This window comes from Aulonocara stuartgranti, assembly GCF_965226115.1.
Source record: "Aulonocara stuartgranti genome assembly, chromosome: 3".
In the NCBI taxonomy this organism is placed as follows: Eukaryota; Metazoa; Chordata; class Actinopteri; order Cichliformes; family Cichlidae; genus Aulonocara; species Aulonocara stuartgranti.
The window spans coordinates 15816766-15836893 of NC_138941.1; the positions used below are offsets into that span (position 1 = coordinate 15816766).

General features: G+C 42.2%; 1 protein-coding gene across 1 annotated transcript in view; it reads left to right on the top strand.

Annotated features, from left to right (window-relative positions):
- LOC309702571 (uncharacterized protein) overlaps nt 1-20128 on the top strand; it is a 546755-nt gene that overhangs the window by 136235 nt on the left and 390392 nt on the right. The window lies entirely within an intron of this gene.

Here is a 20128-nt window from a genome sequence, read left to right on the forward strand (position 1 = left end):
GTGTTTATTTACAGTGATGCAAAATAATCCAAACAACAATAAATCCCCAGTGCGTTCCTGACTCTGACATGTCCTCTTGCCAGTGTTAGTGTTCTTTGTCTCCACTCCTCAGTGTCTGAGCACCCCGTGCTCGCTGCCCTCTCGTCACCACACTCCTCCTGGGGAATAACAAAGAGGCAGCCATCAGCAACGCCACAATGCAGCAGACTAACCTTAACTAACTCGCCAAGAGACTAACGTGAAGTTACGCAATGATCCAGCATCGGAGACAGCTCCACCACACTCCTAAGTAGCTCCTCTGACAAGGCTTGATCAGCTGCAGGTGTGAGTAATTCTCCTCCGCAGGTGTGGCCAGGCTCCTGGCTGACACACCCACACACACACCTAGATACACAAACATGGAAACAGGAGACAGCAGCACCAAAAACACACATGTCCATAACTTCTTACAGGCCCTGGGTCACCCAGACTCCGGTCCCATGACAATTCCTCAAAACTAAGTAGGCCTACACACCAGGGTTTGGACATGTGTGGACCCAAACTATACTTAAACTTCACCCTTTTTTGTGTGTCACCAAATACACTTTAATATCTTCTAGACAATAGTTTAATAGTTTAATAGTTTAATTATTTATATAGCACATTTAATTACAACAGGAGCGTTGACCAAAGTCCTGTACAAGAATACAACATACATAATAAAACAACTTAGAGTATTAAAAGCAAACACCAAATATAAATTAACAAACAACTCTCATGCTGTATTAAAAGCCAGTAAATAAAAATGCGTTTTAAGATAAGATTTAAAAAGATTGACAGTGGGAGCCTGTCTGATGTGTAGGGGTAAATTATTCCACAGCTTAGGCGCTACGACTGCAAATGCTCGATCACCTCTATGAACCAGCCTCGACCTTGGTACAGCTAAAAGCAAAAGATCACTTGATCTAAGAGATTTAAGGGGGTATAAGTCTGCAAGAGGTCAGACAAATACCCGGGAGCCTGTCCATTCAGGGCTTTGTAAGTCAACAATAAAATTTTAAAATTAATTCTGAAGCGGACAGGGAGCCAATGAAGGGAGGCAAGTACCGGGGAAATGTGTTCACATCTTTTAGTACGTGTCAGAAGACGAGCTGCAGCATTCTGGACCAACTGCAGCCTTGCCAGGCAGGTCTGGCTGACTCCAGCATATAAGGAGTTACAATAGTCCAGCTGGGATATAATAAAAGCATGAATCGCTCGTTCAAAGTTTTTAAAAGATAAAAATGATCTCACCTTAGATAAAAGCCTCAGTTTGAAGAAAGATCGCTGTACAACTGAGCTAATTTGTTTTTCAAAGGTGAAATTGCTGTCAAATATAACCCCCAAATTTTTGGCATGTGATTTGACAAAAGGCTCAAGACTGTGCAGGTTAAAATTAGAAGTGTTGAGATTGCCGCTTGGTCCAAAAATTATCACTTCGGTTTTGTTCTCATTAAAGTTAAGGAAATTAGAGGCCATCCAGGATTTAACTTCACCGAGACACTGAAGTAAGGGTTCTAGTGAGGCAGGACTGTTTCCCTTCAATTGAAGATAGATCTGAGTATGTTGTATTTTCTAAAAATTAGACCTAAAGGCAGCATATAAATGGAGAACAATATTGGCCCCAGTATAGATCCCTGGGGAACACCACAAGTAAGGGGAGCTGAGGAAGAGATAAAATCTCCAAAGCTCACAGAGAAGGTCCTGTCAGACAGGTATGACCTGAACCCCTCTAATGGGGTGCCCTTTACGCCACAATGCTCCAACCGTGAGATTAAAATGCTGTGGTCAACAGTATCGAAGGCAGTGGTCAGATCTAAAAGCAGAAGCACAGCTGAGTCACCTGAGTCTGTGGCTAATAAAAGATCATTAAGAACTTTTAAAAGTGCAGTTTCTGTGCTATGAAGAGTTTTAAAACCAGACTGAAACCTCTCAAGAACATTGTGTCCATTTAGAAAAGATTGCAGCTGAACAAACACAATCTTTTCCAAAATTTTCGACAGGAAGGGGAGCTTTGAAATAGGCCTGAAGTTAGTGAGGACCTTTCACAGGTGTCTGAGGAACACCTGTGAAAGGTTTTTGAAGTTAGACAAGAATGTTAGACAAGAATGTAGTGACAAGAATGTAGTGGCATAATCTTTAACCTCCTAAGACCCAAACTCCTCCGTGGCATTCATTTTTAATTTCTCTTTGATATTTGGGCTGATTGGGACCTGATGAATGTAAAAACAAAGAATTACCAGATTTTTTTTTTTTTTTTTACCAAATTTTTGTTTCTGAGAAAAATGAGAGCCACATATGAGGATATTTGTCTAAAATTTCGATAGCACACTGGCAGTATAACATCCTTGTGAGTGGATATCAGGCCCTTGTAGAGCAAAATGTAGTATTTTGGTCTAAACAACCCAAAATGTGATGTCCACATATGTGGACGCCAGGTCCTAGGAGGTTAAATATCTGCTCACTTTGTCAAAATGAACCTAATCATCTCTGATGAATTCAGTGATGTCTGCCAGCTCACCTTGCAAGTGGTCGAGCTTATACCGCCGACAACGCGGCACACAACTTGTAAACCCCCTGCTGACTATCACCTCTGGAGTTATTTATTTATGTTAGTTTCAACTGTTCCTGCAAAAAGTAAGCACGTGTTACTGATAAAAAGTCCAATAGAAGCAAAGTCTAAACTTGGAAAACAAAAAACAAAAACCTGTCTGATTAAGATCTGATGTTTGGGGGGTTTCAATAAGCAGTGTGACCCGTGTATATGCATCAGGGGTGGTTTTGATTATCAATTTATCGATTAAAATCGATTCTCGCTTGGATAACGTGATATCGATTCATTAAAATCCTGAATCGATTTTTAATATTAATTTATTTTGGCCAAAACGCCAGAATCTCAGGTTAAACCTCCCAAAATTTCAACATCCACCAAACAGCTAAAACAGTAAATGAGAGCAGGAACACGGATTCTGCACAAAGACGTAAACACAAAGCGCGGAGCCGCCGACGCATCAGAATCAGTGAGATGTGACTTCCTCACCTCACTGCACGGACACGAGCTGAAAGCCGACAGCTCGCTGATTCTGATGTTTCGGCGGCTCCGCGCTTTGTGTTTACGCCCTTTTTGTGCTGATTCTGAAGCTGCAGGTTTGATCTCTCTCCAAACAACATTGAGTAAACCAGCAGCAAAAGAAGCTCCAAACTACGCTTCACATAAACATCGTCATGAATTCCCTCTGATTGTTTTGCTGCCACCAGGATAAAATCACACTTCATGCACAGCTCTCTCTCTCTCTCTCTCTCTCTCTCTGTACTTCAAGAACAGTTTCCTGTTTTCTGCATTATTCGCTTGCTTGTTACGCACAAGTCTACCAGTCTACAGTCTACTAGTTCCTCACATTTTTCTGCATCTCTTTGTTCAACCGCCTGAATTAAAGCTGAAAGTCTGCACTTCAAACACATCTGAGTTGTTTCATTTCAAATTGATTTTAGTGTATGTACAGAACCAAAATGAGAAATTAAGTTCTCTCTGTCCAGATATTTATGGACCTAACTGTATAATCTATACAGCACGTAAAAAATGCTGTAAATAAAGAAGTCTGTGAAAATGTGGCGCTTCCAGGTCAATTTAAACTGAAGTGATATAATCTTCTCCCCACAGTTTGAGTTTGTATTGTCTCAGCTGCAGACAGACTATGATATTAATATTATTAGTTATTAATATTATTAGTTATAAAGGACACCTTCCTGCCTTTAGTCTTATTCATGATGATTATTAGTCGTCTTCTAATGTCCACAAGTCTGTATGATGTGTTTCATAGTTTCTAACAAGCCTTTTAAACTTAAGTTACTGCATTGCTGAAACATCAACATCTGCTTATTGAACAAAACAACAACAACCAAAAGACCACACATCTGATTTTATTTTTATTTTAATAGACTTCCAAAGATTATACCAGATAACTGGCCTCAGAATATAATTGAATAAACATGTTTAAAAACGATAACCTAATCCTGTCTTGACAGGCTGAGCTCTTCAGTATCCACCAACAGCATCGTCATGCTGAGTCAGACGTTTCTGCTCCTGCTGGAAATACTCTTCCTCTTTCCACATTGTACCAAATGTTTTTAAATGTTAGTTTCAATTTAAAATTAAAGATTAAAAAAGTGTAACACATGATGCAAATGTAAACAAAAGCCCCTCTGCAGTATCAAGTCTGCATGGCACAGTGACACACTTTAGGTGATCTCCATCCTTGGGAAAAGTGCTGTCAGCTATTTCCCAGTCCCCTGGCGTCTGTGCTGTTCACAGAATCACAATTCCATAGCTGAACTTCCTCTCTGCACCGTCGATTAGAGCTTGGCACGCTCCCTTCATCCTTCTGCTTCTGTTCCAACGCCGCTGAAGAATTAGGGCAGAGCACATCGTACACCCTAGTTGTCTTCCTCAACGTCAACGTTGAATCTCTTTCACTCCTTCTGGTTGTTTGCTGTTCAAAGTCTCCTCTCGACGATCTTCTGGAAGCTCAGTAGCACAGCTCACTGTGGGATGTCTGCTGTGCTGAAGGTGATCTCTGCTCCTCTATGATCCTCCTGAAGCCTCTCTCCAGGCCTCAGCTTCCATCTTGTGGATGATCTCCTTCAGTCACTCCTTCTCAGGGCACGTCACAACATCTGCAAGTTAAAATATGGACACTCCTCTTTTGCCACACGGCTCTCGCCATGTGTCAACTCCACACAATGAGACATGCACAAGAATGTTGCACATTCTCTCTGAAAAATTCTCCAGGGTTTCTCTTGGAGCAGCTCCACTCCAAACCTGTAACCCTGTGTCAAAGAAACATTAGTCAGTGGTTAAATGTTAAGATTGTTCAACTCCCAGCTCCACCCGGAGCCTGTATCCTTGCCTGTAGACAAAACCCTGTAAGTTAAAACAAACTTCACATTTGCAAACAACTGTAGCTCATAAGAGTAATAAAGTATTCAGCATCACAGAGACAAGTATCATTGCAGGTTTATTCTAAATCATTAAACTCCTGCTTTTTGCCATAATTTGCTCCAAATCATCGATCATCTCAACTTCATCCCACATTGTAATCAGTGACTTTCCTTAAGTTCGTCGCTCACTTATTTCATCACTATGAGCTCAATAGTGGTCAGATAATGAGCCCATTTTAACTATTCTATAACCCTGCACATCTGCTCAGTTGTCACTTGTCTGTCTGTGCTGAATCCTTTACAAGCACATTAGAGAAACATTAGCAGTAGCATCCTAGGTCAGGCCTGGGTCACCAGACTCCAGAGGTGCTGTAAAAGGTCATAAAGTTAAAACTCTGCTGTAAAAGAAGTAACACTGGCTTCAACACAGTATGTCTCTCACACTGTATTCACATCTCCACTGTAATATTCACATTCCTCAACAACACAGTGTAATTTCATCACCAACATACAGCCTGTCAACACAGTTTCCTTCACACAAAAACTCAGTAATCCTGTGGTAGAAAAACATTATTAAGTTGTGTCCTGCTGTAAATCACATGATCAAATCACATGATTAACCCTCTGCTGTAGAAAAGTAATGTAAATGTTAGCGCTGCGCAGGTGTGTACACACTTTCTCACAGTGACGTCTGCATTGTGAGTAATACAGGATCATGAATAACACACTGCTGTTAAATTCACAGACACACAGAAAAATTACAGCTAAAAGCTTAAATTTGCAGAGTTCACACAGTCATGTGACCCAAAGTTTCCTCCTCTGGTCTCCTCCTGCTCCTGCAACAAAAGACACACACAGAGATACATCCACCCCTTTGTCACATCTGGGTGGGGGTTAACCTTTGCATAGTGGTGTTAAGTCAGTCAACTCTTGTCAGCTTTCAGCAGTCCAGTCAGTTCCCCATTTTTACTCATTTTTTATTCATTTATTCATTCAGTGCTGATAGTGGAATCTATCGTCGCATTTCGTTTCCACCCTCAGCAATATGACGCCATTTCAAAAAAAGAAAAAGAATTTAGACTGGATCACCGCTGAATCCTTTCAGACAGGGACTCGCTTCCTAATTGTCCCAATAAGTGGCTTTCTCCTGAGCCCATTTTAATTTTGGAGAAACTCACTTTGCAACCATTCCCGACAACATGTTGTGTAGTTCTTCCTGTTCAAATGTTCAGATGTGCTTTAAATGACAGAGATTTAGCAACAAACTTTCAGTGCACTGTGAAAGTAACAGAATAAAAAGGAAAAAAGAAAGAAAGGCCTTGTTAAGTCATGACACGTGTTCTTCATCCCAGGAGGGGAAATCATACCAAACCTAACTGGCAGGTTCAACTTTGCAACAAAAGACAAATCATCAGCCAAATTAATCTCAAACATTCATCCACTCAGCCACACACCTCACACCACACAACATAACTCTGTTGTCTCATCACATAACGACTTTCTTCTCATGTAACCAAATGTGTGCCATGTTAAAACTTCTTCACACATCAGAAACTCAACAATCAGCTCACTCATTCAAGACCCCTCATCAGCATCCTGTTTTCTCCTCTATGATGCAACCATCTGTCCTCCAAAATAATATTCGTCCACTAGTTTATGTATCACTTTCATCTTACTAGTGACTTGGACAAGATGACAAACAGAATCTCATGCTTCATGAGTCAAATTGTTGTCGTGTTGAACAGATTCATGTACTGATCGTCTCCAGAATGTTAGAAGAGCTTCAATGAATCATTAGAAACAACTTACAGCTGCACAGTTGTGTCAAACCAATCTTTGTGTCATTGTGGGATTTTTGTGTTACATGTGACACACGTCTAAAACATGCACACAATTTGAACACAAAACAGGGACATTTGTTACCACAGCCAGATGCTGAGAGCCATTTACTTGTAGTCCTGTGTCTATATACACTCAACAAAAATATAAACGCAACACCTTTGTTACTGCTCCCATTCCCCATGGGATGGACGTAGAGACCTAAAATTCATTCCAGATACACAATATAACCATCCCTCCCAAACAGTGGTCACAAATCAGTCCAAATGTGTGGTAGTGGGCACATCTGCCATATTGAGATAATCCATCCCACCTCACAGGTGTGCCACATCAGGATGCTGACCTGACATCATGAGTAGTGCACAGGTGTACCTCAGACTGCCCACAACAAAAGGCCACCCTGGAATGTGCAGTTTTTTGCGCTATTGGGGGTCTGGGGACCCAGAACCGGTCAGTATCTGGTGTGACCACCATTTGCCTCATGCAGTGCAACACATCGTCGCATGGAGTCTATCAGATTGTCAATTGTGGCCTGTGGAATGTTGGTCCACTCCACTTCAATGGCTGTGCGAGGTTGTTGGATATTCGTGGGAACTGGTACCCGCTGTCGTATACGCCGGTCAAGCACATCCCGAACATGCTCAATGGGTGACATGTCCGGTGAGTATGCTGGCCATGCAAGAACTGGGACATTCTCAGCTGCCATCTGCCCTGAACAATGTGAACCATGATTCATCCGTGAAGCGCACACCTCTCCAACGTGCCAGACGCCATCGAATGTGAGCATTTGCCCACACAAGTCTGTTACGGCGACGAGCTGGAGTCAGGTCAAGACCCCGATGAGGACGACGGGCATGCAGTTGAGCGTCCCTGAGACGGTTTCTGACAGTTTTTGCAGAAATTGTTTGGTTGTGCAAACCAATTGTTCCAGCAGCTGTCTGGGTGGCTGGTCTCAGACGATCTTGGAGGTGAACCTGCTGGATGTGGAGGTCCTGGGCTGGTGTGGTTACACGAGGTCTGCGGTTGTGAGGCCGGTTGGATGTGCTGCCATATTCTCTGAAACGCCTGTGGAGACGGCTTATGGTTGAGAAATGAACATTCAATGCACGGGCGACAGATCTGGTTGACATTCCTGCTGTCAGCATGCCAGTTGCACGCTCCCTCATTGCTTGTGGCATCTGTGGCATTTTGCTGTGAGACAAAACTGCACATTCCAGGGTGGCCTTTTGTTGTGGGCAGTCTGAGGTACACCTGTGCACTACTCATGATGTCAGATCAGCATCCTGATGTGGCACACCTGTGAGGTGGGATGGATTATCTCAATATGGCAGATGTGCCCACTACCACACATTTGGACTGATTTGTGACCACTGTTTGGGAGGGATGGTTATATTGTGTATCTGGAATGAATTTTAGGTCTCTACGTCCATCCCATGGGGAATGGGAGCAGTAACAAAGGTGTTGCGTTTATATTTTTGTTGAGTGTATATGTACCATTAGATGTTATTGGAATGAAATGATTGTCAGCTTTGATAGTTTCATGTATGTATGACGGTGAAAAAGCCGTCGGGAAGGAAACAGAAGACATTTCAGAGGCTGCAGCAGATTTCTTTGATTTGGGGCCTTTTTCAGCTTTATTGGTGTTACGGCCCTAGCTGGGCCTCTTGATACAGCCCTTGTGTGGGTGTGGTGCTTTTCTCCGCCTCCTCCTCTCTTACTCCTACCCCCTCTCTCTCTCTCACTCTCCTCTCTCCCCAGGACACAGCTGCTTCTGATTAGCCTCGTTTGCCACCTGGGCCCAGTCAGCAATCACCTCTCTGAGGTCATATAAGCTGGGGATGAGCTGTGAACAGGGTGTGGGGTGTTCTCTGGTGTGTCTGTGTTGTGTCTGTGTTGTGTCTGTGTTGTGTCTGTGTTGTGTCTGTGTTGTGTCTGTGTTGTGTCTGTGTTGTGTCTGTGTTGTGTCTGTGTTGTGTCTGTGTTGTGTCTGTGTTGTGTCTGTGTTGTGTCTGTGTTGTGTCTGTGGTTAGCCTGCTCGAAGTGTGGAGTTGTGCAAACAGCATAGCTGCTGTACGTGAGTAGTGTGGGCTTGTGGGCCTTGGCAGCAGTAAAGCCAGCTGCTGTTAGTGATAGGGTGAGCTTGTGGGCCCCTGGAAGTGCCTCCTTGTGGTGTGGAGTTTTTGTTTGGTTGTTGTGTTCTTTGTTGTTGCAACCTTTTTTCTCTTTTTCCGAGTGTTATTGGTAGTGATGGGCAGATGAAGCCTCATGAAGCACTGAAGCTTTTCATCCAATTGGTTCACCCCAACGCGAAGCTTCTTGAAGCTTCATTTGCTCTAGCAGGACACCTACTGGACGTAAAAATATTAGTTGGCATGAATTTAAAGCGTGTGGCATTTTGCACACAGCCTGTAAATGTCAACAACAAAAGGAGTGTGTAAAACATCTATATTGTAGTGATGGCAGTATACTGTGTATATTTATGCTGGCAGTATGGAAAATGATTATTTGGAAATGCCTAAAATGGAAATGATCATCTACTGTGAGGTGAGGTGTGGACAGTGGTTGTGCTTTTGTAACATTGAGGCAAGGACAGTGATTAGTGTTTAGGGGACACATCATTGGTTTTTATTTAAAAAAAAAAAAACAGTTTCTCCACTGTGGCAGGTCGTAGGCGATATTGTTTTTTTTTTTTTTTTTTTTGGACAATATTTCCCCTGCCTTTGAAAACACTCGCTCACAGGGCACAGATGACGCAGGGGTACACAGGTATGTCAGTGCTAACTTATATAAGTGAGGGTAGACATATTTCTGTCTCTCCCAGTATTTAAGGGGGTCCTCCAGCCTTCCAATATTTGGCTCCATCAGGTACCGTTGGACCTCAATATTTGCGTCTGCTGTCACATTTTGTGTCTGTGTCTGCCTGACACTCTCATCCAGGCGACGCCACAGGTTGTTATCTAAACAAAAAGGAGAGTCTTATGAGATACTGTCTCTAACTCTCACTAACCGCAACTCTCCATCAAACGCCCACATTTTGAATGGGGTCTGAGGGGTTTATATCGCTGTCATAGCTCGCGGCAAAGTTCGAACCGCTTCCTGAACCAGTCACATGGTACAGCCAGGCAGCGAGGCTTCGGACGTCATCATTTTCAGCTCCTCCCATAAATGAAGCAAGCCTCGATACGCGCTTCGCGGAAACGCCCCCTCCATTACTCGACACACGCTTCGAAGCCTCGATACAGAACGTCACATCACTAGTTATTGGTAAAACGGCGTTGTTGGCTCTTATACAATGTATGAAAAAATCTTTACTGCAGATGCTAATTTTACTAATTTAATAATACTAATTTTGTGTTGTAAGATTTATGAGTTTCATGCTTTCATAGTGGTCCTTAGGAGAGCTTGACATTTTTATCAGGTGGTCCACACTGTAAAAAGTGTGAGAAACACTGATAAGTGTCTGTGTGCTTTTGGAAAACAGCTCCTCACTCCACCAGGGCTGTTTGGTGCTTTCTGATAGTGTGCAAATGTGGTGCACGTATTGCGGCAGTCATACAGACAACTGGACGGTCCAAAAGTTAGCCTACCTATTACTGGCTGAGGTTTTAGTAGAGTTGTGGCTGAACCACATAAAAATATATAATTAATTTTAATCTCCCCGATCAATGGTCATGTTATGTTGGAATGTTGTTAAAGAGGGTCAAAAATGTTTCAACCCAGTTTGTTTTGCAGATTCTGTACAGCAGCTTTAATATAGGGAGGACACAACTTCCTGATTGTGAGTAAAATCAGGTTTTTGTTTTTTTTTTCTTTGTCAGTTTAACAGTTTCTGTTGTGCCTGTCACTGCTCCCTGTATACTATAGGGCTTTGGAGCGTGATGTCACGGGGGTGGGCGTGGAAAGGATTTTGGCCCGATCTGCCATTTTGGGGGTCTAGCGCAAGTGAAAAGGGAGCGAAGGCACACACAACAGCCATGGTTCATATTTGCTGCGTGGTCAGCTGCAATGTTCGATCACACGACCGGCAAGAGAATAAGCTTGAAAAGGGTTTTTCTTTTCATTCTTTCCTAACCTGGAAGCAACATGAGGCAGCTCGTGTATACTGCGGTCAAGTGAGCCCTCACTTACGAAGTCACAGTCAAGCTAGCCGCACCGCCAGCCGCACCGAAAATGTGGTTGCACTACTCTTACGTATATTACGGTATCGGTGAAGCCCAGCTTAGAAACGCAGTGTTTTGTGTCCTGACAATATTTTACTTCACAATCCACTCCCATTTTTAGTGTATCTCCACTTTCCCCCCTGTGATCCACAGCCAAAATTACGTTTTTTGAGAAAATTCATAGTAAAATCTTCCCATTTTGCTTTACTGTACTCTACATATTGACATCTTTGAGCTCAGATTACAGGAAAACTGTAAGAGGTGACGCAGATATTGAACACGCCCGATCTCGTCTGATCTCGGAAGCCAAGCTGGGTCGGGCCTGGTCAGTACTTGGATGGGAGACCGCCTGGGAATACCAGGTGCTGTAAGCTTTTGCACTTCCACACACAAACTACAGAGGGCACTTCTGCTCCTGCTGTCCTTAGAGGCATGAGAAGTTAACATTTATGGGTGATAAAATCCTTTTTCTATATTTTTAACATGAGTCAGTTTTCCATCTTGTGTTCCAGAGTAATCGGACAAAAGACAAACGTAGAACAAGGAAAAAAGAGGCCAAGTGTCTCACCTATAAAACAAAATTACTGTTTTCTGAATAGTCTCACACAGATAAACATTTGCAGGGAATACCTTTTCCTTCAAAACAAACGTCACAGACTGTGTTTTTCTTTACTGGTTGTATTTGAGTAGAAACTCAGATTAAAATGGCATCAGTGATCATAAAATGATTTAACTGTAAAAGTAGGTGTAGTGGATCACTTTGCATAGATCTAGATAAAAGTGCAGTAAGCAAAGACTACAGTGGTCATTGAGCAGCTGTTCCTATAATGTGAATCTGGGATAAAGGCACAGATTATTTGTTTGCCTTTGTTTCCTGGTTCTTTCTTTCTTATCCAAATGGAAAAAGAGAGCATAAAAGTACTGTTTACAAGCAGCTTATCTATCTCATTGTGCCCACTATCATAAAATCTTGGTTGACTGAGCACTGAGCCATCTACCACTCGAAATTGAACCTGTGTGGGATAACAACAAAGTCCAGTATACTAAGTTTCAGTAATGTGCAGTTTTTTCTGTGGAAGATGTAAATCTAAATAGATTCAATTCAATTTTATTTATATAGCGCCAAATCACAACAAAAGTCGCCTCAAGGCGCTTCATAGATACAGAGAAAACCCCAACAATCATATGACCCCCTATGAGCAAGCACTTTGGCGACAGTGGGGAGGAAAAAACTCCCTTTTTACAGGAAGAAACCTCCGGCAGAACCAGGCTCAGGTCGGGGCGGCCATCTGCTGCGACCGGTTGGGGTGAGAGACGGAAGACGTTTGTTGTAGGTCTGATTGAAGGACTGATGTGATGGTAAGTTGTCTGCTGCTCCGCTTTGAATATTGAGAGATTAGTTGATGGATTTCAAGCCAAATTGTGCCCAAGTTTAAGACCACATTCATTGGTTGTTTTTGTTGATGTTATTGTTTTGGGCTTTTTTTCCACAAGAATTTCTAGCTCCCCTAGAATTCTGGCCACCCAAACGATGATTGCTGCTGAGAGAGCACAAGGTTTTGTCCCCCTGTACTATTCATGTCAGTGCAGGGGGTTCTCCTTGAGAGGCCAGGGTCGAAAAAGGGATGCTTCAGAACCTCCGAGGGTGTTATGCGCTGATTTGCATCCAAGGCCAACATTTCTTTGATTAGCCTTACAAATAATGTTTGGCCATTTTCCGGTCCTCGCCTAACCTTCGCCTAACCTTCAGCAGTTGTTCGAGGTCATCGAGACGCTTAAGTTTTATATATCGAGTTTCCTTGGATCGATAATCTGTCTCGTATTGAAATTGTTCTGGGGTCTTAAATGTCCAGCGCTGTTTGTTGTAGTTATCCTCGATGAAATAGCTGTCAGTGTACAAGCCAGACTCTAGGAGATGATCTGGTAGCTGACCCTGAGTTTCAATTATGAATTTCAAAACATCATAATCGTCTTCCCCAGGATAGAGAGGCACCCCTGTAGCAAGCTCCACAGCTACCAGCCCCAGAGACCACATGTCGATTGCTTTGTCGTATGGAATGCCAAGCATAATCTCAGGTGCACAATAACCAATTGTCCCCACACGGTCACCAGGAATCACTGCAGAAGCAGGACATGCGATGCCAAAGTCTATGAGTTTGACTTTGACTTGAGACTCACTGCGGTTCACAACCATGATGTTTCCAGGTTTGAGATCAGCATGCACTATTCCCACAGAACCCAGGTGGAATAGAGCATTTGCGAGCTGATGCAAAATTGGCCTGATTTCTCTCATTGGGAGACCTTGGTTATTCCGGTCCCCTATGTAGTCCCACAGGCTTTGGTCGAGGAGTTCGAAATTCAAGCAAATGCGCTCTCCATCGAGGAAATAGCCGTTCCATTCGACAATGTTGCACCTGTCTGGATCCAAGCGTCGTAGCTGCTCCAGGATGAAAATTTCCAGTTTTGCCTGGAGCAGAATTTCAGGGTCGCTCTTGTTGACTTTAATAGCAACAGTTTGGTTCTTTTTTGTATCGCGACATTTCGTTACAACACCAAAGCTTCCTTCTCCAAGGAGAGCCTCCACCATGTGGTGATCTCCCAAAATGGTCCCTTTAGATATTCCAAGCTCATCTGAGCCGAAGGATGGGTTGGCTTACATGGTGTAATGTGTCTGTTTGCGCTGTGGATTGGTGAGAAACAAAACTGAACTTGTTTTGGTTTCTCTCGTAAATTGCTCTCAAAATTTCTCAAAAGGGTTTTAGTTGCTGCAGGTCAACGTCCGTTAAGCATAAAGTAACAGGTGAGCGCTCCTATTTATGGGTTTTGGGATCAAAGCAAAGTTGTGACGTCAGAAAGGATCAAAGCAAAGTTACCAAGTCACAAGCGATCGAAGGGATTCTAATATGTGCGCATGCGCACACGTGCTTGCTTGTGTAATATTGTTCACACTAAACTTGACCCTAATCAATTTAATATCAGTCAATCAAAGAAAATGTTAGTTTTGGAAAATTTTAAAATGACATAACTGACAGTTAAAACATTTTTTGTTCATGTATTTGTATTGTTTTTGGGGTTTTTTTGTCTTTTTTTGCATACCATGTCAAGCTTTTCTGTATAGGGCTTTGGAGTTGACGTCACGCCGCAATGCATTGTGGGAGCGCAGTGCCATTTTCGGGGTCTACGAATCAAAACAAACACACTGTGTTGGAACGACGACTACAAGAAAGATACTTAAGAGCCTCTCAGAAGAGAGTGAACTGTATAGAGACCGATTGCGTCCAGAGGCAAAGCAGCGGTACTTGCAGAAAATAGCGTGCATTGGAAATGTGGACCAGTATGAAATACAGCCGTGGAGTAGAAACCCCGAACACCTAGCGCTACTGACGTAGCCTGACATATTTTCGTACCTTGTCTGTGGAGTCAGCGCGTACAAGTCGTCATTCAAACAAAGGTAAGTCAGCTCAAGTACTGCGTGTGAAATGCGTTTGATTTCCCTGCAAACATGCACATTAGTGCAGCATAAATTCATTCATGAGGGGAAATTACAGTGAGAACGTGTGGAGGCTGTTAGAGGGATAACATAGTGAGTTCGGTGCATTGATGTGACATTGTCCTGAAGGATTTAGTTATTCTCTATGGTTAAAGAAATTGCACTAATTTATTCATATTTATTATAAATAATCCTAATTATACATCTTGCTTCCATGTTTGTATCTTGTGTCACTAAAAATACATTTTATTTTAGTTTTATACATTGATTAATGACCTGCAGAATCTCCTTATCATATTAAGTGATTCATAATTGTCACTTTATGCTTTCTCCATCTTGAAAGTGATGACATCCTTGCATTACATGCTTTAGGTTCATTTTCTGCAGGCAGGTTTCTGACATAACAGGCAGATTTACACTATAACATGCAGCGTTCTATAGATGGACACATAAAGAAATGAAAAATTACATGTATGTGCTAACTTTCTAAACACTTTGTTACATTTATGATAAAGTAGATAAAGTACATATTTACGTCGGCCTTGGCTCATAGTTCTTGTCTTTAAATGAACTTTGTCTGTGTGTGTTTCAGGTCCTGCACTCTAAGACTGAATGAACCAGCATTGCAGCCATGGGTCACTGTGAGCATCACAGGGAAGGTTGAAGCCGCCCACTGCACCTGTATGGCCGGAGTCGCAGAGACCTGCAGCCATGTCGCTGCTCTTCGGTTTAAAGTAGAAGCAACAGTGTTGATCTGTGGCACAAGGACTGTTACAGATGAACCTGCATACTGGGTTTTGCTGGGTAATGTGACCAAGATACAGCCAGAGGTTGGCCATAAGATGGACTTCTCCTCTTCAGCTGCCCAAAAAAAGGCTCTTGATCAAAACATAAACAGACCATCCGTATTGACAGGTAAAAGGAGCCTCAAAACAGAAAAATCCCACCTGCTACTGTGGAGGAGTTGTCACTGCTATTGGATACTGTGCTGGTACACAGTAAAGCTGTGGGTTGTGGGAATGACCCATAATGTTTTATCTAGGGGTCTAGATTTATGTCTGTAGTGCACTGCCGTGTAAATAATTTGCATTTACTGAATATCTACTGACTGAGTCCCGCTGTTCAAAAGTTGAATAAAGAAACAAACTAATTTTTGCCTTTTTTTTTTTTTTAATTAAAACCACCTTATAGAACATCACATCAGTTCCAATGTAGAATCCATGTCATTTATAGTTTAAAAATGACAAAATGTTCACACAAAATAATGTGTTTACATGATATCACCCACTACTAACATTACTTTATTTACTGTATCTTTTGAAAAAATACAGCAATTTTAACAGCACAAGACTTAAGAACATTTAACAGGAGCAGGTTTCATTCTTCTCTGGTTTTATTATCACACTGTTCACCAAAACGCAGCAAACCTTCACCATCTTATCCAGAAGGGTCACCTCTTCACCCTCACATGGAAGAAGTAATCTGATTGGCATGGTGGTATGTTTGAAGCAGGTCCCTTGTGTAGCGCTGGAACTCAGTCACGATGTGTTTATCCATTTCATACGCTGGTTTGCTGCAATAATGTCAAATAATTAGCAACTCTATAAATAGAAGGTAGTTCTGCAAAATCACTCAGTAGGATGTTTGTTCTAATTTGCTATGACCTCAGAGCGCATAGAAAATAAAACTAATAGGCTATAAAGATATGAACATATTTAGAACTTACCGGAATGAAAATGTCTGGAGCACCAACAGATATTTGGAGATGGAAGAGAACTGCACGTCAGCTCGTCTCACAGCTGCTCTCCAGGCTGGACGCCTTCGTTTGGTAACATCGATACACGAGCTGCCTCATGTTGCTTCCAGGTTGGGAAAGAATGAAAAGATAAACCCTTTTCAAGCTTATTCTCTTGCCGGTCGTGTGATCGAACATTGCAGCCGACCACACAGCAAATACGAACCATGGCTGTTGTGTGTGCCTTCGCTCCCTTTTCACTTGCGCTAGACCCCCAAAATGGCGGATCGGGCCAAAATCCTTTCCACGCACACCCCCGTGACATCACGCTCCAAAGCCCTATATAGTCATGTCGTAGATTTCGGAGCAAACAAGAAATTGAATTGGATTTTAATATTGCAGTGCTTGGATTTCGGATTTGGTGCTTAAAACTTCTTCAAACTGTAACCGTATTTAATTCACCACAAATAACTATCTGATTGAATAGTTTTCTTATCAGATAGAGAAATAAAACGAGTCGCAAAGTCTAAAAGGCACGGAACACCGCCTTTGCCTCTGCGAACACATCGGACTACAAACACGCACATTACCAACTCCGGAAGACGATCAAAGCAGCCAAACGTGAGTACAGGGACAGGGTGGAGCAACAGTTTGACAACCCTCGGAGTATGTGGCAGGGACTAAACACGATCGCAGACTTTAGAGGGAAAACCAGCACACCGCAGACCACGGCCTCTCTGTGTGAGGATCTAAACGTATTCTACGCTAGATTCGACACAGCGAACACCATGAGACCGGACAGTGTGAGCACCGCGGATGACGTCAGTGCGCACACTAGTGATGGCCCGCTTGAAGCTGACGCTCCGGAGCGTGTGTCGAAAAAAACAACACACTGGTTCAGAAGCACTGTGTCGAGGCTTGCTTCGTTTGGCAAAAGTCACGTGACCAGTGACGTCCGAAGCTTCATTACGCACGTAACTGCTTCGGTACCTGATTCAAACGGATATAAGGAAGTGAATCATCCACGGGATTCGTGGAGTGTGTTGATGGTGACAGAGAGCGAAGAGGTGATCATTCCACTGACAGATATGGAGCCAGCGAGGAAGAGAGGACGTTCTGGCGTGTGGGAATATTTTGAGTTGATTTTGCTCAATTCATTTTATCTGCCGAAGTGAAAAACTTGAAATGTCCAAAATCATGTTTTCATAATGTAAATATCATTACAGCATATGACTTTAGGAACACTTCCATGTGAATTAAAGCTAATGAAGACTACAACAATGTATTTGACACTATACGTACATTACATTGCTACAGTTTAGAAAATCATTTTGTTTATTGTTTTTAGGTGATAGTCTGCAGGACCCAGGAATACCTGCATATCTACCAGCTTGCAGTGTAGTTCCTGCACTCCACAGCCTCTTCTGTTCCATGCAAGTGGATTTTCTCCAGGGCAGGAGAAACTATTTCTAAGAAAAGAAACAGACTCAGCCAGCGCACAGTAACACTAATACTCTTTTTAAATGTAAATAACAAAAGGGCTACCTTACATTGATCATGTTTTTACTTTGCAAGTTCTTGATTAGGGGTGGGTTTTGATTATCGCTTTTCTGATTACAATCCATGCTAAATTGAATAAAGTGATATTGATTCATTAAAATCCCGTGTCGATTTGTAAATTAACGTTATTATGCCTGAAACGCCAGCATCTCAGGTTAAACCTCACAACATGTCGTCAAACACCATGCAGCTAAAACAGTAACTGGGAGCAGGTTTACGGATTCTGCATACAAACGTGAACACAGAGTGCGGACCCGACGCGTCAGAGTCAGATTTTGGTGTGTCGTCAGGTCCGCGCTGTGTTTGCCTTTTTTTTCTTCGCTGGCTTCTGCAGCTGCAGGTTTCATAACTCTCTGTTTACATCTCTAATTAAGTCTCACATGTGTCAGCTTTCTTTTAATAGATACGAAATTATGGATATATACTGTTAAATGATCAGACTTGTAATATTTCTGACTGAGGCAAAACTTTCCAGATTCCAATCAAATTGAATCGGATCCTGTATCGAATCAAAATGATTCTACAAATCAGTGACGATGCAGCCGTACTCAGCCCCCTAAGCATTTTCCCTTTCCAGTTCACAATCAATCCCACCCCTAGGTCAAAAATATGTATAGGACAATTGGCCTAATCTAATATTTTGTATGAACCTGTCAAGCTGTCCAGTGATTAAACGACAAGTAGATGGAGGCAGGACTTCACAGCAGGGGCATACTCCATAATGTGCTGTGCATTATCATATGTATATTATATATATTGCTCACTTATTGTATTTACCAACATCAAGGAGTTATGAGCAAAGAAAGGCCACACCATAGTGCATGTTTAAATAGGGAAAGTTTATTGATCAAAATGTATTACGCAAATACGCATTACATTTTTTTCAGCCCCCCAATCGAGAAAACAAAACCAATTACATGTTCAAAGCAACGGAACGGTGGACCAATATCGGAGAGAACTCCACTCTTGAGTGAGCAGTGATAATTGAGCAGTCCGTTTTATTTTGCAGATTCAAGCTGCTCTTCAAAATTTTCACCACCAGATGTCACCAGAGAGGACTGTGTTGAAAAGCTTCGAGTAATGAACCGTTTTTCAATACAAGCTTCAGTGCTTCGGAAAGCTTCATTTGGCCATCACTAAACTAAACTACAGAGCACAAACACACAGGTGAGACATGGTGGATACACAGACGCACCAGCAACTACAATGACAGAGGACACGACTTAAATACACAGAGAAACACAGGGGAATTACACACAGGTGGTGGACACAGCTGGGAATAATCACCAAGACAAGACAGAGGTAAAACTGAACACACTCACATGAGACGCAGACCTTCACAATAAAACAGGAACAAGAAACCATCACACTAAGACGCAGACTCGACATAGAGAGAGAGACAGAAAATGACACATGGAACTAAACTAAACCTGCAAAAACATGACAACTCAAAATACTGGGTCAAACTGACCCAGAACCGTGACAGATTTTCTATAATGTTTTGCTTGAGCATGTCCTGCTTTTCTGTAATGTTATTTCTACAGTTTTAGCAGTTCTTCTCGAGGGAAAGAGAAAGATGTAAAAATCTTATACGTTATATATGTTAAATAACATGTGTAGTGCTCACATGTAATGCAGATGTTAGCTTTGATCTAACCAATAAATCCTGATTGGATGTTGTTAGCGTTAGCACTTGTGTTTGCTTCCCTGCTGTACAACAGCATTACCAAAATACAACTGAAGAAACAAACTCAGTTATGAAAAGTTTGTGTTCAGTTTGCAGTCGCTGAAAATAATTACACCTTTGGGAATGACATGGAAATGCTCCCACACTAAAGATTGGGTTTTGTTTTGGGGATTTTCCATCTTAATTTATCTGTCTTATTTGGCTACATCTACGACACTGCTATGCTCTCTCTTGCCTATGTTTTCGTGGCTGCTGCTATCTGTATTTTAATATATATATATATATATATGCAACGAAAATTCCCGTCTCGCCCCTCCCGGCAGTCTGTATACTTTAAGCTCGGGTAGTTTTTACACAGGATACGGGAGGATTATTGAGAAGAACCTAAGCAAACACGTGACAAGTTTTCAACAGGAATGAATGACAGTAAAAATGTTACCTCACAGATCGTTTTCATGCCATCAGTAATGAGCTGGTTTCAGCTGGACTGGACACACTCAAATGGCAAAGAAGGTTGTGTAGCCTTTGCAGAGAAGATGAAATGCATTCATGTAAATCAAAATGCATCTTTTAATTGAGGTAGAGGTTTGTCAGAGATATTATTCTCATAATGTACCTTTGTCCCAGCTGATTACCTTCATTAAACAGCAGGTTGCAAAAACCTCTTGTGTACCTCTTTTCAACCACTGGGAGGCGCTACA